At 42.9% G+C, this 8,478-nt stretch overlaps 1 protein-coding gene across 3 annotated transcripts in view; it reads right to left on the reverse strand.

Annotated features, from left to right (window-relative positions):
• The window catches only part of VWA8 (von Willebrand factor A domain containing 8), a 334,690-nt gene that overhangs the window by 53,540 nt on the left and 272,672 nt on the right, over positions 1 to 8,478 (reverse strand). The gene's annotated exons all lie outside the window — the stretch shown is intronic.

Genomic DNA, 8,478 nt, shown 5'->3' on the forward strand with positions numbered 1-8,478 from the left:
TTATATGTTCTACCCTTTCTATTTTTGCCTCTTTTGTTTTCAAGGAGATTTCAAAAGGTCAACATTCAACACTAGAGTAAATTCAAGCCTGGCCATCTAACGTCCACAGTCAAGGAAAAGGTCAATGATACAAGGTCATGTCAACTACAGCAAATCGTGTGCAAATGCTTGTTTTGTTAAATACAAGAGGTGGTCTTGGCAAGAGACAGCTACTGCCAGGGCCTTTATCAGGACTGCAGCGGAGTGATCTCTCATGCCATTTCCTGGCCAGGTGATTTGAGTCTTATGCCGGACTTTCATGTTCTAAGATACACCACCTATTTGGCAGTTTTTAAAGCTATTGTGCTTTCCACGTCAACAGGATTCACTGAGGTGTTGTGTAGCGAAGGAACAGGAAGGCTAGATAGAAAAGCCATTCCTACCACTAGAGTGGTTAGAAGCAAAAGGAGCTTTTAATATTACCTACGTTCTAAAAAGTCTTGGAAGCAACGATCACAACCCTACTCAAATGCATTTGACATAGTGATTCTTCTCTGAAAAGAGGAGTGCTAAGTGAACCAGTGCTGGACAGGTCCTTAGAGCATACTTCCTGTGGAATATCAAACACTGGCAACCAGTTTTCCATTTTCTTTGTTTCCGCTAAAGTCCCATTCTGCCGCTGCCATTTCTTCCGGTTATCTTGCAGACAGTCGTAGGCTCATCATCTCAGGCTCTAACAATGTCTCCATGGCACTGCCTACTGACATTTACCCTGACTTCCTTGACCTTTTCCTTGGGCACATGCGGCTCCCTGTGGAACCTGCTCTGTAACATCTGGCAGCATCCTTTGCTTTCAACAGGACCAGCATTCTCACACACTTTTGACGGCCACTCCGCACCAGAAGTAGTCAGCAGAACGCAAAATGACAGCACCAAGCGAAATAAACTGTATGCGCTGTACGAACACACAAAACTCAGGACACAGTGTGGGCATTTATGGTTTGGGGCTCTAAGGCTCGCTCACTGAGCGAGGGAACATTCCAGGCTGCTGCCTCAGCTCAGATGGGCTAAGAGTGCAAAACACCATGTGAACCTGGGCAAAATACTCATGTTAAATGTCTGTGATGTACACTTTTACAATAGTACATTTTTAAAAAGAAAAGATTTCTTGGGTCACCTGGGTGGCTCAGTTGGTTGAGTGTCTGATTTTGGCTCAGGTCATGATCTCTCAGTTTGTGAGTTTGAGTCCCTCATCTGGCTCTGTGCTGACAGCTCAGAGCCTGGAGCCTGCTTTGGAATCTGTCTCCCTCTCCCTCTGTTTCTCCCCCACTTGTTCTCTCTCTCTCTCAAAAATAAAGATTTAATTTTTTAAAAAGATTTCTTTAAGTGGTAAGTAGCACTGCAATGAATCCATGCTTGGGGCATATTGGAATATGTGGCCAGATAGGTAAACTGGTGTGGATTCTACGCTGTGGCTACGCAGAGGCCAGGACTAGGTAATAACATGAAGTTATCATCTTCAGCACCTGGCACAGCCACTGTGGCCATTTCAAAGCTGCAGGGTGGCTCCAGTGATGTATATGACACCAAGAACATGTAATTCTGATCATATAGAATCCTAATAATGGCTCTCCTGGAACTTAAGGAGGCAAGCTGCAAAGCAGGAACTTTAGAGCAAGAGAAAAGAATACTATTGGCTCTTGCTTTGTGAAATATTCTTTTAACTTGACTTGTGCTTGCTACATGAGCAACAGATTAAGAACGCCAAATACTGATGGGTAAAACTTTCTAATGAAATTTAAGGCATAGTTATAGGACACAAATTATGTTTCATTGATGTTGAGCTACACAGTAATTGGGTACAAACAATTCCTATGAGGACTATAATTAATTAGGGGCTGATATCATCAAACACATGTGAGTTTGCCATCTTCTCTGTGTTAGTTTTCCAGTTTTTCAACAGTGTAAATCTGTCAGTTTCCCATTTATATTCCGAAACTCACAGGCCCCAAAAGACAAAAGCCCTGGATGCTATCCCAATAAGTTCCCTGTGCACCTGTCTCCCGTGGTTCCCCTCTCTCTCTGCACCTTGCTCTGTGCCCCAGATCTGAGGATTCCTCCAGGAGGCCTAGAGGCCAAGTGCATGAGGCAGCACAGACTTCAGGGCCTGACGCTGTATGTGTTTCCAGGAGTGCTGCGACAGGGACCCAGGCAATGAAGGGAATCCCACGGAAGGGAGAGGAGGGAACACTGTAAAGAGACTCTCTAAATTGACCCGGGGCCTTGGGGCTGAGCTGGGATGGGTGGGGCGGCAGCAGTCCTTCCTCTGTGCCTTCCCGGTGCCGGTACTGTCTTCTCCTCATTAAATTAATTGTTCGTGACACTTAGGAATGTTCTTTGTTGGTCTCCTCGCACTGACACCACCGTCCGCCAGGCCCTCACACTGGTGTTCCAGTTGTGCAACCATGCGAGGTAGCTTAACATGGCCCTGGTTTTAAGAAATGTATTTTATACCTAATTTTTTACTCATTTTGAGTGACTTTTTTTTTTTTTTTTACTAATGTTTATTTATGTTGAGAGAGAGAGAGTGAGCGAGCACAGGAGCAGGGTAAGGGCAGAGGGAGAGAATTCCAAGCAGCTTCCACAATGTCAGCACAGAAGCCAATGCAGCGCTCAAACCCACGAGCCACAAGATCATGACCTGAGCTGAAATCAAGAGTTGGATGCTTAACCAACTGAGCCACCCAGGCACCCAACTTTTGACTGACTTTGACATGCTTTAATGTCACTTTTGGGGATGAATAAGTTTAATGTAGAGAATGGGCTTAGGCATGTGTAAGAGAGATTTTAAATGAAGCAGCGTCTGAGAGGAGGTACATGGTGTCTGAGGGGCTAGGGGTACCCAGCCCAGGGAGCATGGGCTGAAAGCTGAACTGGAATTTCAGCCCAGTGGGGCTCCAAACTTGCTGTGTGATACTCAGCAAGTCATGTAATTTTTCTGGGCCTTAGTCTTCAAAATGAAAACCAAGACCAAATTCTTTCTAGCTCTAATTTCTTTACGTGGGTCCTTATCTACATTTATCTCAGTTCTAGTTTATAAGAAATATAAGCTGTCACCAGGGATCAATTTGACAAAAACCAGTTAAGTGTAAAGAATATTTTGATACAGTCACATAAACACTAGGCTTTTCTTCACATCACTTCTCTAAGATTTTAAAATAAAATGTTTTTTGAGAGGCAGCTTGATGTCATGGAAAAACCATTTTACTGGGAATTAGAAGGCTGGCTTTTGATCCTGGCTCTGGCACTAACTGGTGGAACGGTTTTGGCTAAAGTTACTTATTTTCTCTTAGCTTTCTGCACCAAGAAAATGCGGGGGATGGGGGGTGACTGGCAGACACGTAATTCAAGTACACTCCATGGTTCTTCTGGATGATAACATTTTACATAGTTAGTAGAAATATGGAGCCTGAATGCTGGTCTAACCAAAATTCCAGCACAAATTTGCTGGGGGGAGGGATGTGTCACACAGCAGGGACAGGGAGGTGCGGACTGTGCGTCACAGAGAGGGGATGGGAAAGCGGGAGCATGCTAAACTTGAACTCCCTTGGCTGAAGTGAAGAGATAATATTTAAAATGGAAAAATCAAAAAGAAACATATGCATGATATTGAGAGATAATGAGGGCAAAATAAAAATAAATTAGCAAGAAGAGTTGAGAGTGTTTCTCTGAATTATTTTTTCATAACAAGTTTTTAAAATTTTTAAAATCTACGTACATATATAACTTAGATGAACCTTTAGTTGCCTCCCTTTCATCCTTTCCTGTCATACTGCTTACCTGCCTGGAGTAGTTTCTAGCAAGCATGGACCATGAGCCAGGCCCACTGCTAGATCCTAAGGATACAAAGACCCGGGACCCAGTTTTGTGCCCAGGGGAGATTTCAGCCTCTGTTCTCATTAATCATCACAGAGAGGGGGCGGAGCGCCCCGCCGGGGCTAAGCTCAGTACGTTAGTGGAACGACTGGAAGGGCTCCTAAGACTGGGGCTCAGGACAACTATTAGGTAAGTTTCCAGGAAGAGATCATGCCCAAGGAGAATCTTGCAGAAAGCGTACGAGCTGCTCAGTACGGGAGGCTGGAGATTTAGGGCAGTAGGAGTGCTGAATTGAAAAGGGGGCTAAGTGATAGCTGCCTTGGAGAGCTTTGTGCTAATACAGCTCTTGCTCCGGCAGCTGGGACAATCCACCTGCGCAATACGCAGTATTCAGTGAGGATTATGACAATGAAACACCTCCTGCTAAAACCCAACCGTTCTGCCAAGTCTACGTAGAATAAACCAACCTGAGCACATAGAGGTTTATGTGAAAATCCCACTGACCAAAGAAGTTAGGATTCATCATCACTCCTACCCACATTTATTCTCATTTATTGAAGAATACCAGGGAGGGATGTATTTGTAATTGTGGAATCAGGTCACGCATATTCAGTATGTACACTTAAATACACAGGGGTGCCTGGGTGGCTCAGTCGGTTAAGTGTCTGACTTTGGCTCAATTCATGATTGTGTGCTGACAGCTCGGAGCCTGGAGCCTCTTTGGATTCTATGTCTCCCTCTCTCTCTCCTCTTTCCTCTTCCTCCTCTCTCCCTCTCTCTCTCAAAAATAAATAAACATTAAAAAATATAAACAAACAGCCTTGATCTCTGAGCAGGCATAAACACTTAGAATTTTACTCTGTGAAACTCCTCCCTGCCTCTCTTCCCCGTCATTACGCGGTGCTGCAGGGGCGCACAGTGCAGTTGCTGTTGCTGTGGGTTTGTCTGTCTCTATTTAGAGAGAATCTCATCTAAAAGTATAATTAGTTATTTAACTGCACCCATGTTAGGGATGTGGGGTAGCAGGATGATGCATTACAGCAGAGTCAGAAAGTAGGTGTCCTGAGTCCTGGTTCTAGGTCTCTGTTCTCTACTGATCAGCTGTGCAACCTTGAAAAAGATTCAAACTTTTAGAACCACAGTGTTCTCACCTCTTAAATAGGGAGAAGTACACATGCCTTCCTGGAGGTCTTGTGAGGGTACACCCCTTCAAACAAGGGGTGAAGCAGTTGTGGGACTTCAGGAGAAGTACTGTCTTTGGATTTCAGTTTCTGCATCTACAGAATGAAGGGGGTTGATTTGGACCTGATCCCTTATGTCATTTATGTCTTTGTCTACGTGTGTGTCTATGCAAAGATGCTTCCCAAAATGTAAAGTCCCATTCAAACATGTGAGGCAGTAGAGACGTATTGTTATTGTTTCTAAATAAAACAAGCATGAAGGGAGAATTTGTTCCCTTTTTCAATATGCACTTTTATGAATTCCTGCCACTTCGCTGGCTTTTCCATTTGTTAGGGTACTTTACGAGCACCAGCCACCTGGAATCATGGACGGGAGTGAAGTTGCCTTGAACGAGAATGTGAAAAGGGCAGTGGCCCAGCAAACGAAGCAGCAGACAAGACTGAGAGGAAGCAGAGAGAGGCAGGAAGGAAGTCAGGAGGAGACTGTGATCATCATGAAGCCATTGGAAGACTGAGCTTCAATAAAGAGAGTGTGCAAAGTTCAGAGCCAGTGAGGGCCGCACAGGGTGATGACCCTAAAGGGCCCATGGAATTTAGCAATGTTGAGGGTCCTTGTGACGTTAACGAGCGCAATTCTATAGATGGGGAATAGGGGCCAGAATTCATGTGAGAAGGAGAAGGGTAGGAGGTAGAAGTCCATGCATGGAGATGATTCTTTTAAGAGGCTTTGCTGTGAAATGAATTAGAGTTATCTACATTAGAGTTTGAGTGCTAGCAAGCGATCTGTGGGTCCAGGAGAATATTAGAATGTGTTTCAATGCTGATGAGAAGGATCCAGAAGGGAGAGAGAAGGAGGATACCTGAGAAAAAGGAGTCACAGGATGGAGCCCACGTACCTGAGAAGGTGGAAGGTGGGACAGGTACAGCTGCAGATGGGCTTGGGAAGCTGGAAGAGCTGCATTCTGGTAGCTTCGTTACACTTCAGAAGCATGGGATTAGAATATTGTCTGAGAACATGGGAGAGAGTAGCTTCAAGTTTGAAGAAAGTAGAGACTGTATGAAAGTCATTATGGAGATTAGACTTTTTTCTTCTCAAAAGAATTTAAAAATTTCCAAACATGATCTTTTAAATGGAAGTTTTGTGGAGTAAACCATCTGTTTGGAGATTAAGTATTAGACAGATATGTTGGTTGTGGAAAAAAGATAAGGAGGCTAGATTAGTGAAATCTAAAGCTATAATTTGGACAAACTGCAAGTATCTGGCCATGAGGAGAGCCAACTGCAAATGCTTCCTTCTAGAAGTTGTTCCTTCCTGAATTTCCCAAGCAAAAGATGCTTTTCCTCTTCTGTGCTCTCCCAGCACTCCTTCACTATACTGTCCTCTGTGTCGTAACAGTCCAACAACATGTGTACGTCCCTTCTGCTTGCCAGCCTCTGGGCACCTTAAAGGCAAAAGCCTACATTCCAAAGCTTAATTGTACAGTGTGTCTTTCAGTACATATTTGTGACCTTTGAAACGGCTATATAATCAAGAGGAAATGGTACCTGATGTATACAAATTGGCCTCAGACATGTTCAAGAAGACTCTCACGGCATTAGGTGAGATATCTTTGTAAGAACAAAGGATTTCCAGAAACAGCAACATAACAAATGGGTGGGCCACACTTGGAAGCAATGTGCTCCTTACGTGGGCCACATCTCTGCTCCATTTTACAATTTCAAGAGCCTGATGTAGCCTCGCAAAGAAAATTCAAGGAAATGAAACGACTCCCTCCCCCCACCTCCTATTCTTCTAAGATACAAAAGACAGATAATTATCTAAATTGTTTCTCAATACGAACAAAATGGAAAAGTGACTTTTGAGTCTGTGACAGAGTCTATTCACGTCAGTGTTTTTAGCAAAAGCAAAGCCATGACCAGGCTTAGAGAATGCTCACAGGAGCCAACTTTTGCTCTCCCTCATGTTACATAGACCATAAATAAATAGGCACAGTTTAACAGGCGGCCAGACCTGAATGGTTCAAACTCACCCCTGGGGAGTCATAAAATTCTCCTGCTGGTAGACTTACATAAACGAAGATGCAGTGAATTTTTTAAGGATATTCCCTTTGCTCAATAAACCTGAAGGCTTTAAACTTGAAAGATGGCTTGACTATGAGGGAAAATAAATCAATGTGGCAAGAAAAAGTAATCATTCAAAGTGCTGGTAGATTAACTGAAACATACAAGAGATCAAATTCAATGATTTAAAAATCATATGTTTGCTAGTTAAAAATCTCCCTTTCTAGTTTTCTGGCCACATTAAAACACACCAGAGGAGCTATCTCTAGTGATTTGGCTATTTCATGCTACAACTGGAGCTTCTGTCTTGTTTATATTCAAAATAGAAAGCAAAGTGAATTTCAGAACCCGAGGCTTCTTATAGATTTGTCTATTGGTTGGGGGCAATTACTGCCAGTGAACAAATTAATCCAGTTGATCATTCTGATGATGATGAAAATCTTAGATTTTTTTTGGGAAAGTGATATTTCTAATTTATTGGAGCAATGTATCCAGTTAATTGCCTTATTCTTAGGTTTAAAAAGGAAAAAAATACGTTGATGATACCAGAATTAAAAACTTAATAAAAAACAAGAAAAAATACCCACAGAAAACCCCACAAAAACACAGGGGACAAAATAAACAAGATCAGGTTGGAGGAAGCAGGAGGGAACAGGTCTGAGAAGTCCTCCTGTCCAGTCTCCATCTCTGATAACCAGTGGGTTTAACAACAGCTTGTGGATACTGAACAGCACATGTTCCGTTCTGAAGACCCCTCATTCTTGCCTCCAAGTTATATATGCATACTTTAAAAAACCTTCAAGCACCAGCTTGAATGAAGACAAAGGATAAGGAGGAATAGCAATGGGAGGGGGAAGGGAGGTTTGTTGTCCGTTGTGGACAAGATACAGATAAAAGGGTGAACGGGCACTTTCTGGGAGAAAGTATATACCAGAGTGTAAAACTAGAGTAATAATTACAGTTCTTTTTAGAAAAAAGGCAATCTTAAATACTCATAAAGCAAAACCAGTGCCAACTACGATATTAATTCTATGATGAACAATTAGTTTTCAAAGCATTTACAGATGACTGGTTTTTAAGAGAATTACAATGCCAAAGTCAGGTAGATTATTTCGCTTTGAAATCTTTTTAAAAATTTAATGTTTGGGGGACCTGCTTAGGGTCATGCAAAGAAGGTCAAGTTTGTCTGGAATCTGAATCTCCTTAACTGTATTGGCTCAGCTCTTTTTTTTTTCCCCCATAATATTTTATTGTCAAATTGTTTTCCATACAACACCCAGTGATCTTCCCCTTAAGTGCCCTCCACCATCACCACCACCTCTTTTCCCCGCTCCCCCTTCCCCCTCAACCCTCAGTTCATTCTCAGCATTCAATAGTCTCT

This window comes from Suricata suricatta, chromosome 4 (assembly GCF_006229205.1).
Source record: "Suricata suricatta isolate VVHF042 chromosome 4, meerkat_22Aug2017_6uvM2_HiC, whole genome shotgun sequence".
Classification (NCBI taxonomy): domain Eukaryota; kingdom Metazoa; phylum Chordata; class Mammalia; order Carnivora; family Herpestidae; genus Suricata; species Suricata suricatta.